General features: G+C 42.5%; 1 protein-coding gene across 1 annotated transcript in view; it reads right to left on the reverse strand.

Annotated features, from left to right (window-relative positions):
* spop (speckle type BTB/POZ protein) overlaps positions 1 to 22,868 on the reverse strand; it is a 146,008-nt gene that overhangs the window by 113,122 nt on the left and 10,018 nt on the right. The window lies entirely within an intron of this gene.

Genomic DNA, 22,868 nt, shown 5'->3' on the forward strand with positions numbered 1-22,868 from the left:
ATCCAAATACAAACTGTACAGAAAAAAAAAAGAAAAGAAAAAACTACAGGGATTAAAAAGGTTTTTTCTGCTCAAACTCGTGATTCTCAGTCCACACACATGAGAAAATTTAAAGTCTTTGTGTTTTTTTTCTTTTCTTCTCTGGTGGAGAAAGCAAGGTAAGTGGATTTAAGAAGTGGGTCTCTGGCAGCGCTGTCCTCAGATCAGCTCCTTTTCTTCCCGCAGAGCCGCTTCACCTCAGACAAACTCTCAGTAATGTTCAGGTTCATCCCACAGCTTCTTCTCCACTGGATTCAGCTCCAACAGGTGTTTTTATTATTATTATTATTATTATTATTATTTCTGTGTTTGAAGTCACTGTGTTGAAGTTTTGCTTTGAAGTGGAGGACGGTTGTCCTGTCCTCAGCAGGTGGACGACCGCCATGACATCATCCTGTCACAGCACCTTGATAAACCTGGGCGCTCGTTTCTCCCTCGGTGATGATGATGATGATGATGATGATGATGAGGATGAAGCTGTGGATCCGTCCAGGTCGTCCTGCCAACCAGCGTCTCCATAGGAATGATGTTTTCATGTCAGTGGGCAGTGAGACTCCCAGTGCTGCACGTTCTCCCTCAAACTATTCAACCAGTAAACAACCTTTTTCAAGTTTGGCTTTTGACTGAATTTCATTTATTTTATTATCTTAAAAAAAAAATAGCACTATTTATTGTTATTTTTTATTTTCTTTATCTTGCTTTGAACTGCTTGTTTTTGTTGAACCCTCTAGGGAAACCCTGGGTCACCTGCAGAGCTGCTGCCAACTTCACTAAAAACTCTCCTCCAGTTTTTTGTTTGATATTGACAGACCATGTAAAACTGTTGATATGATCGTTTTTTCCTTATATGAGTCATATTTTGTCATGGTCATGTAGTGGAGTCAGCTTATGCTACTTTAAAGGGATAGTTCAACATTTTGGCAAATTGGCCCATTACCATAATCCCTATAGTCATAGCAGTAGGTTCGTTACCTTTAATTGTCGGTGCAAGCTATTTTTAGAATGGCGGAGCAGAGCGGCGAGCTGCTCAGAGCTACGCTACAGAGGCTCATGGGATTCCTTGGTTTCCCTCATCAAACTCATCAAATACACAATCCAACAACTCCAAAACGCTCTGGTGGACAAGTTGTGACCTGCACATTCACCACGCTATGAGATAATAACACAACGTTACCAGACAGAGTTGTTTTAGAGGTAAATTCATGCAAAACCGCTGATGCACGTTTCCGTCGGGAGCAGTTTTTCAGCAAGCAGTCTCTGTATTTACCTCTAAAATAACTCTTTAACATATTGGGCTCAAAAATCACATAAAGTAGGTTTTCGATTTAAACAGTTTTACCATTTTATTCCCTCTCTTTTTATATTTATTTTTTTCTCTATTATTTTATTTTTTCTATCCTTTTTGACTTATTTCTTTCTACTTTTTATTTATTTTTTTGTATTTTTTATCTTTCTTTCTTAACTTTATGACACTTTGAGCTGCCTCTTTCAGTGTGAAGTTTTATTGATTGATTGATTGATTGATTGATTGATTGATTGATTGATTGATTGATTGATTGATTGATTGATTGATTGATTTGGTTCATTCTTACCTCATTAAGCATCATTAATATTAACAGTTTCAGTATTTAAACTCTCTTTTTTGCATGCACTTCATTTCCTGAGAATACGAAGAAACTCCGAAACTGTTTCAGTGTGTGTGTGTGTGTGTGTGTGTGTGTGTGTGTGTGTTTTTTTTAATAAGTCAAAGTGGCTCAGACTCGCTCCACCATCTGCTTCCACTGGTTGCACTCCAAGTTTTCTAACTCGGCGTTTGTTTATGTTATTAACCGACGAGTTCACACACACACACACGCACACACGTGCGCGCGCTTCCAACCTGCACTCTGAGTGTAGCTATTAAAAAAATTAGATTGACTTTCTCCACAAATTGTGAAGATCTGATCATATTTTAAGGCGAATAACAAATATCCATGAAGTCAGACGATTCCAAGAGGCTTCACTGGACTTGTATCCAAACAGGAAGTAGAAGTCACAGGTGTAAAACGGAGCAAATTTGCCCATTGCCATAATCCCTATAGTTTTAGGAGTAGGTTCATTACCTTTAATTGTCAGTGCAAGCTATTTTTAGAACGGCGGAGCAGAGACGTGAGCTGCTCAGCTAATGCAACGGAGGCGCTTCCCTTATCAAACTAAATACACAATCCAACAACTCCAAAACGCTCTGGTGGACAAGTTGTGACCTGCACATTCACCACGCTATGAGATAATAACGTATAATTATGTAACATTACGACACATGAAGCAAATACTCGGAACTACTTTCACTTTTGAAATCCCTCCGCCCAGCAGCCGTGTCTGGAATGTAGTTCCGGCTGTATTTCCCTCTAAAACAACTCTGTCTGGTAACGTTCTGTTATTATCTCATAGCGTGGTGAATGTGCAGGTCACAACTTGTCCACCAGAGTGTTTTGGAGTTGTTGGATTGTGTATTTGATGAGTTTGATACGCGCACCGTGCAGAGCTCACGTCTCTGCTCCGCCGTTCTAAAAATAGCTTGCACCGACAATTAAAGGTAACGAACCTACTGCTATGACTATAGGGATTATGGCAATGGGCCAATTTGCCAAAATGTTGAAATATAACTCTGACCCATAAATAGCCTATAGATAAAAAAAAAAATCTTAATGGATATAATCTTGATGCAGGCATCGCAATGTTAATGTTAATGTGATATATGAAAGAGCCCACGGAGACAGAGAGAGAGAGCGAGAGCCCAATAACAGTACAAGGAAGTGAGTGAATAGACCCACAGTGGCTCTCCACTCCGGCGTAGAGGTTTGCTCTGGCAGTCTCATTAAAATCCTCCAAGTCTAATTCCCTTTCAAATACCACCTCTATCTAAATAAACATGACCGAATACACTTACTCACTGCGTTCTCACACACACACGCACACTCACACACACATACACTCACACGCCTGCCTGACTTCCTGCCAACCAACCAACCGCAGACGAGGACGGATTTCACATCACAGCAGAGCCGGCTGCTTGTGTTTGGCCAAGCGTTATTTTCCAGAAAAGGTTTTTTTTTTTTTGTTCTTTTTTTTGTGGATTGTAACAAAAATGTCTGAAGCTGTGATGCTCTTAGGGCTCGTAACACAGCCGATCCATAAAGACGCCGCCGCCACCACCAGCCGCCTGACATTTAAGACATTTAAAGTAAAAAAAAAAAAAAAAGAGCTAGAAGATGATTGATCTGAGTCGATTTTCTTTTACGTCCCAGCTCATAAAGTCCAGAGCTTTATATACGTTTTAAAACGGGCGCACAAATGACCTGAAACTGAGCAGGAATGTGAGTCGCAAGTCGCCTCAGAAGTGAAATAAATTCAGACTCTAAACACTATAAAGGCCGACGACGACTCACACTCGGGCCCCAGATGTGCTGTCTGTGCAAATGAGTAGGGGAGGGGGGGAGGAGGGGCTGCAGGTTCTCTGTATTCAGGACCAGCGCTCACACACACACACACACACACACACACACACACACACTGCCTGTGGGCTTTTTACCTCCGAGAGAGAGGGAGAAGAGAAGAGAAGAGAAGAGGAGAAGCGATGATCTACATGAATGAATGAAATATCTTAAGATCGGCGTGTTTACACATACGTAGCCAGGAAATGTCAATCAGATGCAAAATGCAGCAGTTGAGCCCCTGAAAGAAATGTCAAAAAGCTCGCCCAGACTCTGTGATGTGCTGGAGTGCGGACGGGCGCCGTTTGATCAATACCTTCACCTGAAATGAATATGTGATCATGCTCTCTGTCTCAAAGCGGACAAAACACACACACACACACACACACACACACATAACCCAAATCGACAGGCCTCATTTTCAAGCAAATCTGTTGAAAGTCAGAAGAAGAGGAGCCTGGGTAACCTGAGTGATCCCAACATCACTTCTAGTTTTCATCGTTACAGATTAAAAGAAATCAGACTGAGGCTCGTTATTACACCACGGTTACAGAGAAGAGAAGCCTCATCATCAGAGCTTCAACATTAACTGCTTCAGTTTAGAGCTGAAACAACCGGACTATTGATCCTTGTTTGATATTTTAGCAACAGAAAATGGCAATAATCAATTAAGTGTTTAACTTTCACCTAGTTCCAGCTTCTGAAAAGTGTTTATATAACTGTAAAGTGAATGTCTTTGGGTTTTGAAATACACCTGTCAATCAATTATGATATTTAATCACAATTATTCACATGAGTTGTCCACAGTTCATCATGATTAATCACAATTAATCCCATGTTTTTTGTCTGTTGTGATAATGGACAAATACGCTGCTTCATGCAAATATAATGTAATTACGCATGAACTTATATTTTCCTGTTTTTGTCAATCACTGAAAACGAATGATAATTATTATCCTCAAACACTTAAAGAGGAACTATGCTAATAATACTAAGTCCACTGTTTTGCTAACCCTCCTCTCGGTCATGTGCATTTGTTTACAACAACGCCGGAAAAAAAAGAAATCAATCAATAGAGCGGTAGATAAGGTCATATATCATAAACGGTATTACAACATGTATATTTGTGTAGTTTAATCTGTCATAAACAAGAGATTATTGGTTACAGAGCACGTTTCTGTCGTGGTGCGCAGAGACGAGAGCTGGGACACCGGGGCAGCGGCCCTGATCTTGCAAAGTTGTTTTTCAGCCAAGAGAGGCAATAAGTGTCACGCAGGTGGAAGGCAGAGAGCCTCCATTCTCCTTCATAACAAGTTAAGCCTTTTATAAAACAATCACAATTACTCCAAAGCTGTTTAATTAAGGTAAAAATGTAGCATAGTGAAGCTACAAACGCTGCATAGTTCCTCTTTAAAGGCCTCACTGTGTCTGGCTCCATGAAAGTTGAACTGAGCTGGTTTGACATGAGACTGCAGCTGATTCACGGTATGGGTCAATGTGGGTTAATCCCATGTCAAACAAATAAAAAATAGTCGTGTTAAATGGAATTTGCATTAATGCATTATTATCATATCAGCTATGACAGCCCTGGTTTTATACCTTAAAGGTGTACAGAAAAGAAAATTGAATTTAAGCCCACTCTTCCTCATAAAATTAGTGTAATAACTCAGATATCAGACGATGTAGGCCAAACTTTGTGCAAAATTCTATTTTTGAGTAAATCTGGGATGAAAGTGTGTATTTTAGTGTAGTTTTTTTTTTCGCATTGGATAATGCAGGCGCACGGATTATACGTCAGCCTGTACACGATTCACCAGCCACTGATATTGGATCCGTAATCCGTCATTCAACGTCTGACACACGCACACACACACGGAGCTCGGTCTCGCCTCAAGCTTTGAATATCCCGCCCGCTCGATAACGACCAATCAAATTCGTTTTCCTCACTCGGGTAAACTCGTGTTGCAGCTCGTGACAACTCGGCGCGACAAACAGGACAAACGGCCATTTCTGTACAGCTTTAAATACTTTTAGTCAACATTTGGAGGAAACTTCAGGGTGTTTTGAGCGACTGTTGTTTTTCTAAAGAGACATTAACTGATTTCATTGAGACAACCTGTATCTAAGGTGTTTTGTGCAACTTGTCCCAGATCTTTAAGAAGAAGGACGTATTCTTTTGGTTTGCAATATTGTCACTAATGCAACATGCTTGGTGGAAACACAGTGGAGCATTTAGCAGCTAAAGAACCGGACGCTTCCTTCAGAGGTCGGTGGGAACAAGCCAGGAGGGAAAAAAGATGATATATTTGACCATAAAAAGGTTCATATTGTTCTGTCTCAGCTTAATCTGTAAATATGTGGAAGCAGCTGATATCACAATGAGTCCATGTTGTGTTAATTGCTTGTTTAAACACGGCGAGACGTTTTGTCCTCCCGTGACCCCCGGAGGGTCTCCAGTGGTCTGGTCAGTTAGGACCGGGGAGGAGGGGGGACGGGGGACAGATGACAAAACACAGGCCACCGAGGCCTGACGGGGTTGACCCCAGCGATGTCTGAGCATGGTGTGAGCGAGGTCCACTGGGAGGGGATGGCAGAGGGGTGGAGGAGGATACAGCTGCCAGACAGGGAGGTGGGAGACAACAACACAAGAAAAAGAGGAAAGGCCAGCAGCACTCGTGTCCTTCTCATTGTTTTTTATTGCAAACTGCGTCGGCGCTTAACACACACAGACCGGTTTCGACAACGTCTTCCTCAGTGTGCAACATTCAACAGGAAGTGATGTATTTAAATACTCACAGCTGTGGTCAATCACTTGATCGACAAGTACTCGAGAAGAATAACAACTTCACAATGCCAAAATATTAGAAAAATAGAAACATGTAGAAAAATGTAACAAATATCCAAAAACCCAGACATCTAAAGTATCATAGGTAAATACATGTAAATAGGTAAATAGAACAATTAAAAAAGTTAAGTTTTAGACAACAATACAAGAGCATGGAGAAAGAAAAGGATGCAGAGAAATGAAGAGCGAGACAAGACACAGAGAGAGAGAGAAGAGAGAGGGGGAGAGGCTGGATGAAGGATGGGTCGATGTACAACGGGCTGATGAAACAGAGCGAGAACGACAGAGAGAGAGAGAGAGAGAGAGAGAGAGAGGAAAGGTGTGGAGGAGTCAGGAAACAGAGGAACAAGGAGAATTAAGAGGAGGGAGGCCCTGAAAAATAATAATAATAATAAAAAAGAAATGTCAGAAGGAAGAGAGGAGGATTACATTTGTACTGTAACGTCGTCCTGCAGACGTAAACAGACCAATATGCAGAGAGGTTTACACACATCAAGCGCTTGACTACGATCACAGAGGAAGAATAACTGACACAATTAAGAGCATCACTGTCATCACAGCCAATCAAACCCAGCGCTGCCCACACACACACACACACACACACACACACACACACACACACACACACACACAGAGTGAATACCAGACACCTTTAGTGTGCAGGACGAAAACCATCCCATCACAACACGTCGCCGCCTCATTTGCATCCTGAGAGGAAAGCTGACATTTAAATATAATCCTGCTGACATGCAAACTAAGTGCAGCCAATTTCATAACACACACGCACACACACGAATCGAATGGAGTAAAAAAACAGCGGCCGACCAATCACGCTCGGTGAAATACAGACTAACTGTAACTCTTCACTCTGACACGTTTCTCCTTCTTTTTACAGCCAACGTTCATCTGCAACCTCCATTTTTCTCCCTCCACTCCACCACCTGCCCTCCCTCGCTCAGTTTTTCCATTCTCAATCCACTTTGCTGCTGCCTCCATCTTTTTTTTCTCTCCCCTCCGTCTCTCTCCCCCGTCTCTCTCTCTCCATCCAAAACAACAGCCATCGCAGAGAGAGGGGCCATCAATCTTCTTCAATGAGACCAGAGTGCGAGAGAGTGCCAAGGCTACAGCAGATTACTATCTCTCCTTACCTCCACTCAACACGGATAACATATAGGAGGAGGAGGAGGAGGAGGAAGAAGGAGTCCAAGAGATAGCAGACGGACGGATTAGATCTTAAACGTCTAAAACAAACGGTGAAGGTGTGTGAGGTACAGGAAGATGAATCCAAACTGGAAACTTCAAACCTGACAGAGCCGATGGAGAGACATGGAGTTTACATCACCTGTACACCGGTGGAGCGCTGTCATCCATCCATCATCGTCAGAGAGGCCTCACCATACCTGTTACTGTACATGTTATTGCAATTTGTGATGTTTTATGACACTAACTCAACTCTTGTTTTATTACCAACTAAGATTCTATTAAAAAAAAGTTAGTATAGTACCAACAAATTTAGTTCATATTTGCAATTAATATATTAAAAGATGGATATTTCGCGTCCGTGTATCAATAAAATATCACCACAAAAACACTGCAATGCTATAGTGTAGGCCCTACTGATTTTCCCTTCAACCCCTGGTCATTATTTTATTTTCATTTTTTTAAATAATTGAATATAAATGTTATTCGTAAATAAATCTATTATTTGTTTTATTAAACTTTATTGTCCTTGCTCAAACAAAACAACAAATCATCATTTATCAGCTCTCAGTGCTGCAAGAAATAAAACAGAAACATGATTTAAAAAAAATAAAAAAACAATAAAGGTGGTGTTTTTCCTGAGGGGCAGTTGGGTATCGAACAGCTTGAGGGTAAAAACTGTCTTTTAGGCTGTAAAGTGTCAAAACTAAATGTAAAGTTGTTTTTTAAACTAATCAGCTGATGATAACGAGTGTTTTTGTTTGTAGTTATGACAAAACTAAAATCAGAAACAGCATGGCAGCTGCCACCATGTGGTATTTTTTTGTTTGTTTGTTTGTTTTCAGGTTTTCTAACAACTGCTATTAGTCAACTGTAGGCATGTCCTGATTCATCTGTCATGAAGTCTCTAGAGTCAGGATTTTAAGTTGTGCGATAACAGCTAAAAGTGTTCACCAGTCACCATTTTGTTGTGTTGTCCATATAGGCTATATAGTGAGAACTTATTATAGCCTATACACTGGACTCATAATAGCTATCCCACAATGCATTGTGAAAAAATATATACCATCATGCATTGTGCAAAGAAGTAGCATCCGATACTTTTTACTTACTCTCAGGAAATAATGAATGAGTGAGTGAATTCTGACTCAACACTTGGTCGCAATGAATCTTGGGAGTCTTGCATCATAAAGGAACAACCGACTGGATTAGTTGCCCTGGAAACAAAGGCTGCATTTGAAGGAGAGCCTTCGAGAAAGTCGAGTTGGAACACAATGACGATGACCAACCGTCGGACCGACTTTATGAAGAGTTTCATCACGTTGAGAATAAAAAAAAGCCGCCTTTTCATTTCCAAGCAGCACAACGAGTCAAAGTTTAACAGGCCGGCTTTGAAATGTGACTTTTTGCGAAGGTATCTCAAATAAACAAACTGTCAGAAAAGTGAATGGTTGGTAATAAAAATAAAATATTTCTTCTACTGCTGCTCAGAAGCTAGCATCAAACTTTTAAGGTGGAATGTTTTCCTGTTACTCAATGCATGGGAATGATATGAAAATTAATAGCTTTGAACCAGAACCGAGAATTTCTGGCTGAAGACGCCTGTGAACACTAAGGTGTTGCCAGATTCAGTTGGCAAAATGCACAAGTATATTGGCTCAGGTTTGGGTAACATGAGATACCCGATATTAAAGGGCCTCGGATCCCGATCAGAGCCAAAAAAAAGGAAAGAACTTGATCAGGACCCTGGCTCCAGAATTAATGTTGAAAAGCTGCGGCTGATATAATCTGCATGTTTGACATTTGAACAGCTAAGCGTCTGTCAGCTCTGGCTAAAAAAGAGAAGCTTAAAGAGGGTGAGAAGAGACGAGGGCTTTCACTGAGAGAGAGAGTGAGAGAAACTGCTGCTTCTGGCGTCGTCAGAGCTCAGTGAATCCGGATCCATGATGGATCCCAACTCCTCCGACTGGTTCGGGCCCAGGCGTGTGGAACGTGACGGCAGCTGATGTTTATTTACTCGACAAGACACGGGGAAGCAAACAGTTGGTGGTGCATATGTGAACGTGTGTGCAAGTGTTATAACCCTGAGTTTGCAGCTTCCTGATACTTTAAAAAAAACTCTCACAGTTTAAAAAAAAAGGTGTGTGTGTGTGTGTGTGAGAGAGAGCCCCGAGTGTGACGGAGCACCGACACTCACAAAGGTGGAAAAGCCACAGCTGTGACCGTGCAGCCGAGAGAGGGGTTTTAACAAGTCGCCTCACTGCCCTGTGTGTGTTATAGTGGCAATAATCCACACACACACACACACACACACACACACACTTTCTCACATACACACACACACACACACACACCATGTATCACCAGCAAATCCGAGGCCAAGTGTGTAATTCCGAGGAAAGCCCGTGAGAGGAGGAGATGGGGAACATGGGAGAGCGTGGAGGAGAGATTTTGCATAGAAAATTCTTCCATTAGCAGCGAACACAGGCGCTGGCGGAGCCGAGGCGCTGTGATCTCTTATTACTTATATACAACACGGTCGTCGGGAGCAACGCAGCATCGTTGTTTAATCCAAGGACACAACAAAAACCAGAGACCACCATAGCCGGCAACCCCTGACAGCCATACAACCACAATTGAACATGATGGAGCCTAATCGCTATGCAGCTTCCTCACTGAGGAGGAGAAGCTTCATGGGTGGGGGGGAGGAGGTTTGGGTTTGTCAGGCATAATGAGCTCTCCTTGTGGTGTCACAGCTCTGTTGAGGAGGAAGGTTAAAGGGATAGTTCACCCAAAATTGAAATTTTATCTACTCACCCTCATGTGGACTAAGGGCTGGGAGAAGTTTCAGAGTCCTCCGTGGCTTCTCTGAGTTACAGGGGGTCTCGGCGTAGCAGTGCATGTCAATATAACGGTTGCAAATGGATACCACTTTTCTTCAGAACAGAAAGACACACCAAAAAACATCCAAATACCTCCATGCTGCTCGTATGTAATGTCCGTCCTGTATTGAAGCCCCGAAATGCTAAATTGTCCCGAAAAAAATTTAATATTTCAAGTAAGAGGAGCTTCGAGAAGCTTCCGCTACAACACAAGCTTGAAATATAGACTTATTTAATTTTTTTCGGGACAATTTTGCATTTCGGGGCTTCAATACAAGACGGACATTACATACGAGCAGCATGGAGGTATTTGGATGTTTTTTGGTGTGTCTTTTTGTTACGAAGACAGTTGGTATCCATTTGCAACCGTTATATGGACATGCACTGCTATGCCGAGACCCCCTGTAACTCAGAGAAAAATTGAAATTTCAATTTTGGGTGAACTATCCCTTTAAAGTTAGAGCTGTCCATAAAGCTGTGGCTTCTGCTGGGCCTCTGGGCAACACGGTGACAGAGAAGAAGGAGGAGGAGGAGGAGGAGGAGGAGGAGGAGGAGGAGGCGGCGATGATGCTCAGCCCACCACTAAAGACTTTGACACTAACATAATCACTGATAATTGATTCGGCTGGTGAAGGAAGGTGTTGCATTAAAGGATAAAAACGGCGGCGCGGCGCTGAGGTTTAATGGAAGCTGATGGGGCCGACACCGCCTGTCACACGCCATCTAATCACACATGAAGGAGAGAAGATCCTGAAGACGACGTCCTACACACACACACACACACACACACACACACACATCATCACATCGCTATCTATCTATCTATCCATCTATCGGGGCCCCAAGACCCATTCAGCATCCTCAAAGGGAGCTTTGATCAGCCGGCGGGACCCGGGGGGCACAGGGGCCAAGGACAACAGAGAGGCAGAGTATGAAGACGTGGAGATGGAAGAAGACAGGCGTCCTTCGCCGCCGCGTACGGTGGCCCTGAGAGCTCAATCAACACTCTCTGCGACTCAAGAAAAGACACAGAAAGATACAAACACGGTGCAAATTCAGAAGAACGACGTCAAATTCAACAACACGTGCAAATGTGAGCGGCTGGAGGTTCAATTAAGGTGTAATTTAACCTGCAGGTTGTTGGCATTTTGCAACTTTGCATGTGTTTTCTTAAAATGCAGTGAAATGAGCTCTTAAGGCCACCATACCTGAGACATACAGTATGATGGACAGAAACAGCAGGGATTGAATTTGAGTGCACAATCACAGGTAATGTTCCCACAGCTGGGTTGTAGTTTTCCTGCTTCGTGTGTGATGAGAAAGAGAAGAAATAATGGCTGCAGTCTTAAAAAACAAAGTTCTGTTGCCATTTTTATTTAGATCTGATCTTTGGAGGGCTGCCCCCAAATAGTCGACCAAGCACTGGTCGACCAAAAAATCATTAGCCGACCAAAATTTCATTGGTCGATTGGTCGCAGGAAAAAAAAAAAAAACATTTGGAGCCGTGTCTTGTCAAAATTAAGCCAACATCAATGACTGAACTGTATATGAAAGGTTATGGGGCTTTTATTTTGAAGGGCCAGATACAGGAAGTCGTGACGTGACACTTTTTTTTTGGTTTTTTTACACGGCACGGCAGTCTCTCTCGTATCACGGCTGTCACCATTAGCGGGTGCTGTCTGAGCCCCGGTCCCGTCCCACAGCGCTCACCGGCGGTCAGTCTCAGTGTCACGGAGCGGATCCATGATGGTCTCCACTGCAGTCAGAGACCCGCACCCATAGACATTATGTCTATGCCCGCACCGCTCCACGCCGCGGACCCCCACCCCCGCACCCCCGTCACACAGCCTGAGCTCAGTAACTTTTTACCCTCCTCATCTACTGTGTTTATTGGTGATAAACGGGCATTCTGCCGGGAATAACGGTGAAACCCTTCCGGCTTGTTGTTGAATCTCGGACCCAACACGGCCGGAGTTTTTTTTTTTTTTTTTTTTTGGGGGGGGGTCGACTAATCGACCCCCCACCACTAATCCCCATAAGTGACGACTACTGGTCGACCAACAAATTCTTTGGTCGGGGGCAGCCATAGATCTTTGCACCTGGAAATGCACGACTGCACACATCTTCAGCAATGTTTAGAAATGATTAGTCAGTATTTGCACCCGTGCATCAGACAGAAGAGCATCCAATGTTCAATATCTAAGATCCAACATCCAGTATCTAACATCCAATATCCAACTTCCAGCGTCAATCATCCAATATCTAACATCCAGCATCCAACATGTAACAGCAACCATATAACATCCAACATCCAATATCCAGCATCCAGCTTCCAACATCCAACATGTAACAGCAACCATATAACATTAACATCCAACATCCAATATCCAACATGCAACAGCGACCATTTAACATCCAACATCTAACATCCAACATGTAACAGCGACCATTTACCATCCAATATCCAGCATGCAGCTTCCAACATCCAACATGTAACAGCGACCATATAACATCTAATATCTAACATCCAACATAAAATATCCAACATGTAACAGCAACCGTATAACATCCAGCATCCAACATCCAACATGTAGGATAACAGCAACCATATAACATCCAACATCCAGCTTCCAACACCCAACATCCAATATCCAACATCCAGCATCCAGCTCTCTTTTTGCTGCCTCTCCATCTCTAAAGTTCCTCTGCAAGTATCAGTGCTATGAATTTGAAGATGGATTGGGGATGGAAAAAAAATGTAAATCTACTTCATCTGTAGTGGAACTCACGTAGGAAAAAAAAAACAGAAGGGCAGATGAAAAGACAGTGGCAGAACAAAGTGCAGGTGATGTTATCATTAAAAACATTAATCCACAGGACAACAGACAGGGTGGCAGTAACAATCTCATTCATAAAGTCACTGAGGAGCTTTTATTTTGTAAGTGGAAAGAGATGAAGCAGAAGAGACAGAATACAAGGAAAGAACAGAGCGACCAAAGCAGGAAAAGAGAGTCGACCGCTACGAGAAAATACTAATGTACTGTATATAGTTATAAGTGAAAGGAAGGAGAGTGACAACATGAATAGGACGAGGTACGACCTGGAGTTGAGTCCAACTTATTGAGTTCAACCCGGGTCATAACTACTGTAATCCAACACACTGACCATAGAAAATATGAAAGAGTGTGAAATCTACTGGAATGTGATTCACTTCAACCGTCACTTCTAACTTTGAGAAAACTCTGCTATGTTGGTTGATTTTGGCCGAATGCAGTTTTCAGTATGCAAAGACTTATTATTATTATTATTAGCATATTTGACTTTCACTAATTCATCCAGCAACTTCTCATACAGATCACACTTCCAGCCCCTCAAATATATTCAAGATGTGTTGATCTCCTCCTGTTTATCTCTATGAATGTTGAATATGTGTTGACAAAAACAGGAATTTGAAAATGTCACCTGGGGCTTTTGGAGATGACTGTTTTCTGATATGCAGATAAATTGATTATGAGAATAACCGCGCAGGCAAACAGCAATAAATCTATGACATGGAGCAGACTGAAACTCATCTGGGATCATATTTCTACAGGAAATCTAAGTGGTCGAACCAAATACTCATCTGATTTCTTTATTTTCTATATATATAATTAATTGAAATCTATTCTGGGTTTCATCTTTTGAGCCACCCACAGTTTATCTTTAGAGCATATAACTTTTGCACAGTGTTATATAGGCCTATAGTGAATATGTTCGTTTATTAATTCTGTGGACTAGCAGAGAGCCCACTGCAACGAATGCAGCTTGTTCCAGACATCCAGAAGTAAATCCATTTGTTATTAACTGTATCCATATCCAATACGCAAATGTAGTATATGTCCATCTACTCTAATCTACTGTATAAGTAAACATACATAAAATTACATATGAAAACTAAAACAAGAAGAACACTTACATTTACTGACAAATATGTCTAATAAAGCTGCACAATATGCAAAAACAAACCCATAATACTGTGATTATATGTTCAGATATTGTGATTTCAGTGTCAGTGGTCAGTTTTATTTACCAAACAAACATGGCTTATTTATGTCTTGAGGATATAATTTGTTGTCCAGGGCGTCTCTATAGCAACACAACACTGATGTTGCAGACGATACACATCAATATTGTGACACATTTTTACCTTTTCCCATTGGACTTGGACATATTGCAATTAATTGTGCAGCCCTAATAAGATATACTGTATATATAAATTCTACAATATGCATTATTTGACATCTGCTATAAACTGTGTATAAGTGATAATAATATATAAAGCTATATATTTACGTCTCATGTTGTGTCAAAACTGTCATTCTCATTATCACATAACAAACTACTGACTACAGTTACACTACAATAGCCTGACAACTGTTTATTGTTGTAAATTGCAATGATACTGAGCAAAACACTAATGAACGTGAGGCGCTTTCTCATTTTCATCAGAGCTGATAATAAACACACTTTAACCCCGTCTCACCCGCGCTTCTCTGCCGAACCCTGCTCCGTCTCTTTAACGTGGCATAACACGTGGGAGCGCCGATCCTAGTCACCCGCGCAGCTTTGTTATTAACGTGTAATGGAGACACATGAGGTAAGTCTAGTAGCGGTGACTGGGGTGTGCCTATCTGCTGAGTGAACTGATGAAGACGGAGGGTTCCCTGTAGCCTTACAGTCACAGCGCTGATAAATTGGCCAGCCTCCACCTACCTTCTCCTCTCTCCTCTCCTCTCCTCTTCACTCCCCTTCTTCCTACTGCAGGAGAGGATGTGTATGTACGTGCATGAGAATCAGCATGGACGACGTCGCCCGCTAGACTGGAACTGACAATATTAAGTGGCGGTGCGACCGATTTCATGAACACAGGGAGAGGGAGGCAGGGAGCGCCGAGGAGCGGGAAGGCCTCTATTATGTCACCGAGTGGCAGACATGAAAGGAAGCAGTCGAACCCTGTGTGTGTGTGTGTGTTTGTGTGTGTGCATCCTCCTCTGCAGCACCTCCACCAACACATTCACCTTTTCCCAAAATTAAAGGTTGCCGAGCACAAGCAGCGTGAGACAACACGCACACACGCCGGTTCGTGTTCGAAATGGCTGGTGGTGGTGGGGAGATCAAAGATTTTTTTTTTTGCAGAGCCATAGGAGCTCCTTCAGGTAGACTACGGGGGTCGGATATGTTACAGAGGAGCGAGGGGAGGAAAGGGAGTGATGGCAAGTATAAGACTCAGGGAAGAGGAGCAGCAGCAGCAGCAGCAGGGAGAGCCGCAGGCTGGAGACGGAGCTGGGGAGAAAAGAAGAAGACTGGGATGATGACGAGTAAGTGAGAAAATGCAAATGAGAGCAAAAAAAAAAAAAAGAGGAAAGAGAGGAGGGAGAATGTGAGAGATTACTATAGGAGAGAATCTGAAGAGCAGAACAAAGCTGACAACGAGGAAAGAAAAAAAAAAAGAAGAAGTGTGGCGAGAGAGAGCACGAGGAGGAAATGGCAACACATGAGACATGACGAGCAGCGCCACATCACATCACGGCGCTAAAACGAGCCGCCTTTGCTTTTCTCATATGTCCTTCACCACGTACCGTAGCTAGTAGAGCTGCTGACGGCTCCACACGCCACAGCACAATGTGTTCACAGAGAAAGAGGGGGGGCCCTATAAAATCCGTTTTATTTTTTTCCCAAATTCAGTTTTTTCTGTTTAGATTTTTGGAAATTCCATTTTTTCCGTTTTAATTTTTGGAAGTTCATTTTACTACCAAAAACAGAGCCATGGGCAGCTGCTTTGCCATGCTAAAGGTGAAGTCCCACTGTACGCAACAATACCGTGGAAAGTCGCGTCGCTCACCCTATTTTACAATGGGCCGCACCACGAAGGCGCTTGCTGCGCTACGCATGCTAGATAGCTACCGGACGGCGCAACCCAATGTGAGTGACACGGCATTCTGCACTATCGTCGCGTATCCACCTTTTTCCGAACGTCAAAAACGGAAGCCGGTTTTGCTCTTCCGGTGGAATTGTATGTTTACATTTCCATGGTTTCAGTAGTCACGGTAAACACATGGATTTCTTTTTCTTTTTTTTTCATTAAAAATCTGTAAAACGCATGGATCATGGTTGCATGCTGTCATTCCGACATCCCACCATTTAGACATACCGCTATTTCGACATTGTCCCACCATTCCGACATACTGCTATTCCGACATGCCATCGTCCAACCATTCTGACAAGGCTTTCAATATAAAGATATGTGCGTTACTCAACAGGCGACTCCCTTCTTTAAGACATGCTGATAGAGGAATACCCACATGGTTGTGTGTAATTACGCAGCAGAGCGCAGACAGGGACTAGTCTGTCTGTCTAGCCACTACCTGCTCTTTTTACTAAACTTAACCAACTCCTTTCTCCATTGCCTAAACCCAACCAGTGCAAAATCTTTTGGGGAAACAAATACGCTATTAAAGGAATTGTCAGAAAGGCAGGATGTTTAAAAAAAGAAAAAAATACCGTCATTCCGACCATAGGAGGCAAGAATTGTCGGAATGACGGGGCGTTTGATTAAGTGTTGCCATTTAGACAATTAGAGCCCTATGTCGGACTGGTGGGATGTTGGAATGGCGGTTGCCCCCCACTGGATCATCCCACTAGCTTTTAACAATGGATATCACACAAATGGACATCCGTTGTTAAAAGCCAGCGTTAATAGATCCATGTGTTTACCGCAACTTCCACCGGAGGAGCACAACCGGCTTCCACTTTTGACATTCGGAAACTTGTGGATACTAGACTTGTAGGTCAAGACGACTTTTGTGGTCTTGGTCTTGTCTCGGTCTCGACAGTGTTTGGTCTCAGGTCTCTCGGTCTCGCAATGTCTCGGACTGGCAGAACGGTCTCGAAGGGATTTGTAGCCTACAATATCCAGGCAGGCGTGCTTTATTTTTGGATATCATTATTTATGCGCCCCCTTCAAGTGGTACCAATCACATGCATTTTGTGACACAGACGCGTTGGCACTCGTCCTCTCGTGTTCTACAACTCGTGCGGAATAGCAAAATATGGTGTAACTAGTTGGTTTTTTTGGTCTCGTTCTCGGTCTTGAGCTCAACTGGTCTTAGTCTTGACTCGGTCTGTCTTGGTCTTGGTCTTGGTCTTGATACTCTCTGGTCTTGGTAGTGTCTTGGTCTCAGTTCAGGCGGTCTTGACTACAAGTCTAGTGGATACTGGGGCTTCACCATGGATGTATTATATTGATCCATGGGCTTCACCTGTAGCCTACGTTTTTTCAAAGAGGGTGGGGGCATGTGAAACGACACAGGGGGGTTGTGCCACCCAGATTTGCTTCCCTCTGTGCAATTTTCCCCAGACATACGTTCCTCTTCCTCACGAAAACAGCATTATTCTGTTTTAATTGGCCAATCCCGTGATCGCAGACATCATAGGGCTGTAGGAATGTAGAAGACAAGAAGAGAGGGAGAGAGAGAGAGAGGTGGCGAGGACGGGAGAGGGAGAGGTGTAATAAGAAAAGATGGAGACGGTCCCCGGAGACGCGGCCCCGTGGCATCTGTTTGTCACGAGCCAGGACCACAGGGACCAGGAGGAAGAGGAGGAGGAGGAGGAAGAGTGTGGGCTGCTGCAGCTCCTCGTCTCTGGCCGTCCTCCACTGGAGCTGGAGGCGAGACTCAACCACTGCCAGCCCCCCGTCCCCCCCCCGTCCCCCCGAGGCCTTGGTCATCCACCATCAGCAGCAGCAGCAAAACAAAACTCAGGGACGCACATCTGCATCATTAGCAGAGGAGCCCAGAGTCTCCTGATGTCGCCTCACTCTCGTTGGCCACCCCACCGTCGCACAAACACAACTCACAACTCACAACTCTGCACACAACAATCGCCACACAGCAGCGATGTCAGCCTCCACCTCATGAATATTCATCCGCCTCATTAGCACTCAAGTGGGGAAACACAGCATATTGCATGAGACTCCCGTTAACTTGGAGAAGAGAATGAGAGTTGAGAGAAAGAGAGGGAGGGAGGGAGCGAGGGAGGGAGAGGAAAAAGGGGCGAAGGGGAAGAAGAAGAAGAAGAAGAAGAGACGGGACACATGGCGACTGTAGAGGAAGCAGAGAAGAGTCAGAGGCAAATAAAGCGCTCGTTTCACTGCCAGTAAAACTTTTTTCTCACCGAGTCTCCAGAGTGAAGACGAAGATGAGGAGGAGAGGAGGAGAGGAGGGGGGAGAGTAGGGGTGGGAGAAAAAATCGATTCACATAAATATCGCGATATCTTTTTTGACGATTTTTAAATCGATTTTTTTTTTTTTTTTTTTTCAAAAATCTACATTTTTTAATATTGTGCAATGTTTTTTTTTCAAAAATTGATTTTTTTTTTGATGTTTTTTTATTTTTGTGAAATTTTTTAAAATATTGTGCAATGTGCATTTGTTAGCCTTTTTTACATACAGAGAGTCCAGGTTTTGAAAAGGGTTTAAGTTCACTTTATAATGGAGTATGTTCATTTATAGGCTCCTACAGTATTTGTGTGCAGATAAATGTTAAAAATGCAGACTAAAAATCGAGAGAATCTGCAATATCGTAGAATCGCAATTTAAATCGAATCGCCATCCAAAAAATCGTAGAAGAATCAAAGAATTGGGAGAAAAGCATATCGTCCCAGCCCTAGGGGAGAGTTTCTCATATTGTTCAGGGAGCTCCTGATCCCCTCCTGTCGCTCTTCCTCATCACCAACCCAGACCAGACAAGGGCAGCAGCTATAAGAGCAGCAGCAGCAGCAGCAGCAGCAGCAGCAGCGACGACACAGCAGGAAGCTACAGGCTGGGAATTACAGACCACTTTACCCTGCAAAGAGCTCCGGCAATAAAAGCTTTAAAACAGCTGCAATTTCTCTGCTTAATGTCTGTGGCTGTTCACAATAACTGCTGCTGCTGCTGCTGAACTGTACAGGTGGATGGATGGATGGATGAATGCGAATACACCTGTGCACAAAAAAAAAAAGAAAACCTCTCGTCTTTTGTTCGGCAACAAAAGCTGCGTGGCCCGACACCGAGCGAGTGTGTGTGTGTGTCTGTCTGTCTGTCAGTCCACTCAGACTCTCTGTCTCTCTGAGCCACTTGCCAGCAGGCTCATGCAGACAGATAGCACCACACCACCAACATAGACAGAGGGGGATTATTTTCTCTTTATGCTGTAATGCCAGTGAATCTCTTAACAGGAACTGCCAACAGGGGAAATCTCCCGTCCTGCAGCGGTGTGTGTCCTCGGAGAGAGAGAGAGACTCTGGAAACTGTACAGAGAGACACACAACGTTTCCTTGACTTTGTGCAGCTTTTTACGGCGGCCCCGAGGTGCAAGTCACAACGGCAAATCAGAAAACACAACACAAAAAGAGAAAACACAACACAAAAAGAGAAAACACAACAAATTTTGCTGTTGTGTTTTCTCTTTTTGTGTTGTGTTTTCTGATTTGTTGTTGTGTTTTCTCTGTTTGTGTTGTGTTTTCTTTTGCCGTTGTGTTTTCTCTTTTTGTGTTGTGTTTTCTCTTTTTGTGTTGGGTTTTCTCTTTTGCCGTTGTGTTTTCAATTTTGCCGTTATGTTTTCTCTTTTGCTGTTGTGTTTTCTCTTTTGCCGTTGTGTTTTCTCTTTTTGTGTTGTGTTTTCTCTTTTGCCGTTGTGTTTTCTCTTTTTGTGTTGTGTTTTCTCTTTTGCCGTTGTGTTTTCTCTTTTTGTGATGTGTTTTCTCTTTTTGTGTTGTGTTTTAAATTTTGCCGTTAATGTATGTTTTCTCTTTTGCCGTTGTGTTTTCTCTTTTTGTGATGTGTTTTCTCTTTTGCCGTTGTATTTTCTCTTTTGCCGTTGTATTTTCTCTTTTGCCGTTGTGTTTTCTCTTTTGCCGTTGTGTTTTCTCTCTTTTGCCGTTGTGTTTTCTCTTTTTGTGTTGTGTTTTCAATTTTGCCGTTATGTTTTCTCTTTTGCTGTTGTGTTTCCTCTTTTTGCCGTTGTGTTTTCTCTTTTTGTGTTGTGTTTTCTCTTTTGTTATTGTGTTTTCTGATTTGCTGTTGTGATTTGCACCTCAGAGCCACCGTAGATTTTTTTTAGGGGGCTGGGGAGGACAGAGGGAGGTGGAAGAGGAGATCAGGGGACTGATGTCCAATTTTTTGTGTGTGTGTATGTGTCTGTGTGTGAAGTCGCTCTGGTTCCTTCACAGGGCAACTAACTAACACAACCCACGCTCCCCATAATTGGAGCACCGTGGGTCTGTGGGAATCAATAGTGCTGCTTAAATGAGAGGCCTTCACTTCGGCAGCGAGGCGTTTTCATATTCCAGCTCCTACACGTGGTTTCTGACCAACAGCAACAACAAAAAGGGAAGAAAAAAAGAAAAGAAAAAAGATAAATAAATAAAAAAATCCCTTCAATTTCAGAATGGTATGAACTATTGATTTCACAGCCTCAGATTCAGACTCTTCCTCCTCCTCCTCCTCCTCCTCTGCCTGACGCTGTCGCCTCCGTTTGTCTGCAACACACAACTCCTTCTCCACAGGAACGTTTATTCTCAGATGTGACCGCTCCACATCTGTAAACTACAATAAATCAAGATAATTAAAAACACACACAAGCTTAAGTTTCCCCACAGAAACATAATATATGACCGATATATAAGAGATATATACTGTATGGCCTTATATCAAGGGGTCATATATGTGATCTGTACAGTAAGGGGAGATGTTACTATCACACAACATCTGGATATAATAAGATCTAATTTTATAGCACACATAAGCGTGTATTGGTAAAATGTGTGTCCGTGCATCAATGTGATATGAAAAAATACGATTTCAACATGTGATGTGAAGACAGATAGATTAGCTACAGTAATTAATCAGTATAATTAACTGAGTGTCTAATTACAAAGATTCATTTAAGACTTTTCACTGTTTACATCGTCTGTTGTTTATTTTGATTTGTTTTTCAGCCATCACTCCAACTGAAGAATGAACTAGCAGCTCAGATTTACTTTTATTCTGCAGATATTTATGTTTCCTTATGGATAAAAATGCCCAAAAAAGTGTGGATTAAGAGTACCATGAATCCAAACTGAGCATTGTGCCAGACAAGTGGCTCAAAACCCAAATACTTTCAAGTAGTTTCTTCAAAAACCAAAAGAAAACCAACGACTTCTGACACATGAGAGGTTGGAACCAGTGAATTTTTTTGGGGCTTTTTGCTTTACGGATTAAACAAAGCAATTAATCAGTTACCTTAATTATTGCAGTTATTCATCATCAATGAACTGATAAATTGCCTTTTTGTTGTTATGATTACTTTGATGAGGAGATCCAACGGCACGTGGCTAACTCAGAAAACAACAGCGTCAGCAAAAGCAGAACAGAATCAGTCAACAACAATGTAAATATGTGTGGCGGCCTGGGAAAACCCATCGGAAGTCGCTGACGTTCTATTGTGGCAAATCGCCAAAATAGGTGGAAAAGTACTTTACACGATTTTGATATTTTGTGTGATTCTGGTACTTTGAACTCCCTACTACATTGTGGTGAATAAATATTTTTTAAAATACAACGGAAAGTACTTATTTTTATGTTTTTGTGGCGAATACAGCGTTTCATTTTCAGCTGAGCCACAGCAGCAGCTAGAGGAGAGGAGGTCCGTTGTTATTGTAGAGGTACCATTCAAGGACCCTCGGAAAGCAGAGAATCCCGCGATTCAGATGCTTTTTTACAGCTCGTCTTTATCATAAATGGTTCGGAAGTTACAATATGTTGTTGATGTTTTGTAAAACATGTGCAAGCATCAGTGATTCGGTTTAGCGTCGACGCTACGTTCGGTTTAGCGTCGATGCTTCTTGTCATAGAGGCACCATTCAAGGACCGTCGGAAAGCAGAAAATAACACGATTCAGATACAGTTTACAGCTCGTCTCTATCATAAACGGTTCAGAAGTTGTTTAATGTTTTGTAAAACACTTGTCTTTAGAGGGTTAAAACAGCAACGTTCTAGTTAAAGCCATTTTTCTCACTTTTCAGTTTTTTGGTCATTATAGATTAAAATGCCCATAACTTTTGATCTGAAAGGGCGATCTCAGTTATTCAAACAGTTATGAATAGCTGAAAACTTCTAGTTTATATCACAACATGAAAATGTCAAAATCCCACCATGTGAAGGGCCACCACATATACGTATATGACGTATAACAACAAGTTAAGTGTGTAAATTGTTAATTTAACATCTCCTGTCCTCATGTGTTTACTTCCTGTCGTCCCCATCAGTGTCCTCGGCGCTCTAACTGCTGCTTGGACGGAACATTTCTCCTGCTTTCAACATTTTTAAGTAAAAATGATGTCCTTCTCCAAATGCCAGAGCCATCGAT

The sequence above is a fragment of the Trachurus japonicus genome, chromosome 8 (assembly GCF_045865225.1).
Source record: "Trachurus japonicus isolate A0001 chromosome 8, Traja_1.0".
Lineage (NCBI taxonomy): Eukaryota > Metazoa > Chordata > Actinopteri > Carangiformes > Carangidae > Trachurus > Trachurus japonicus.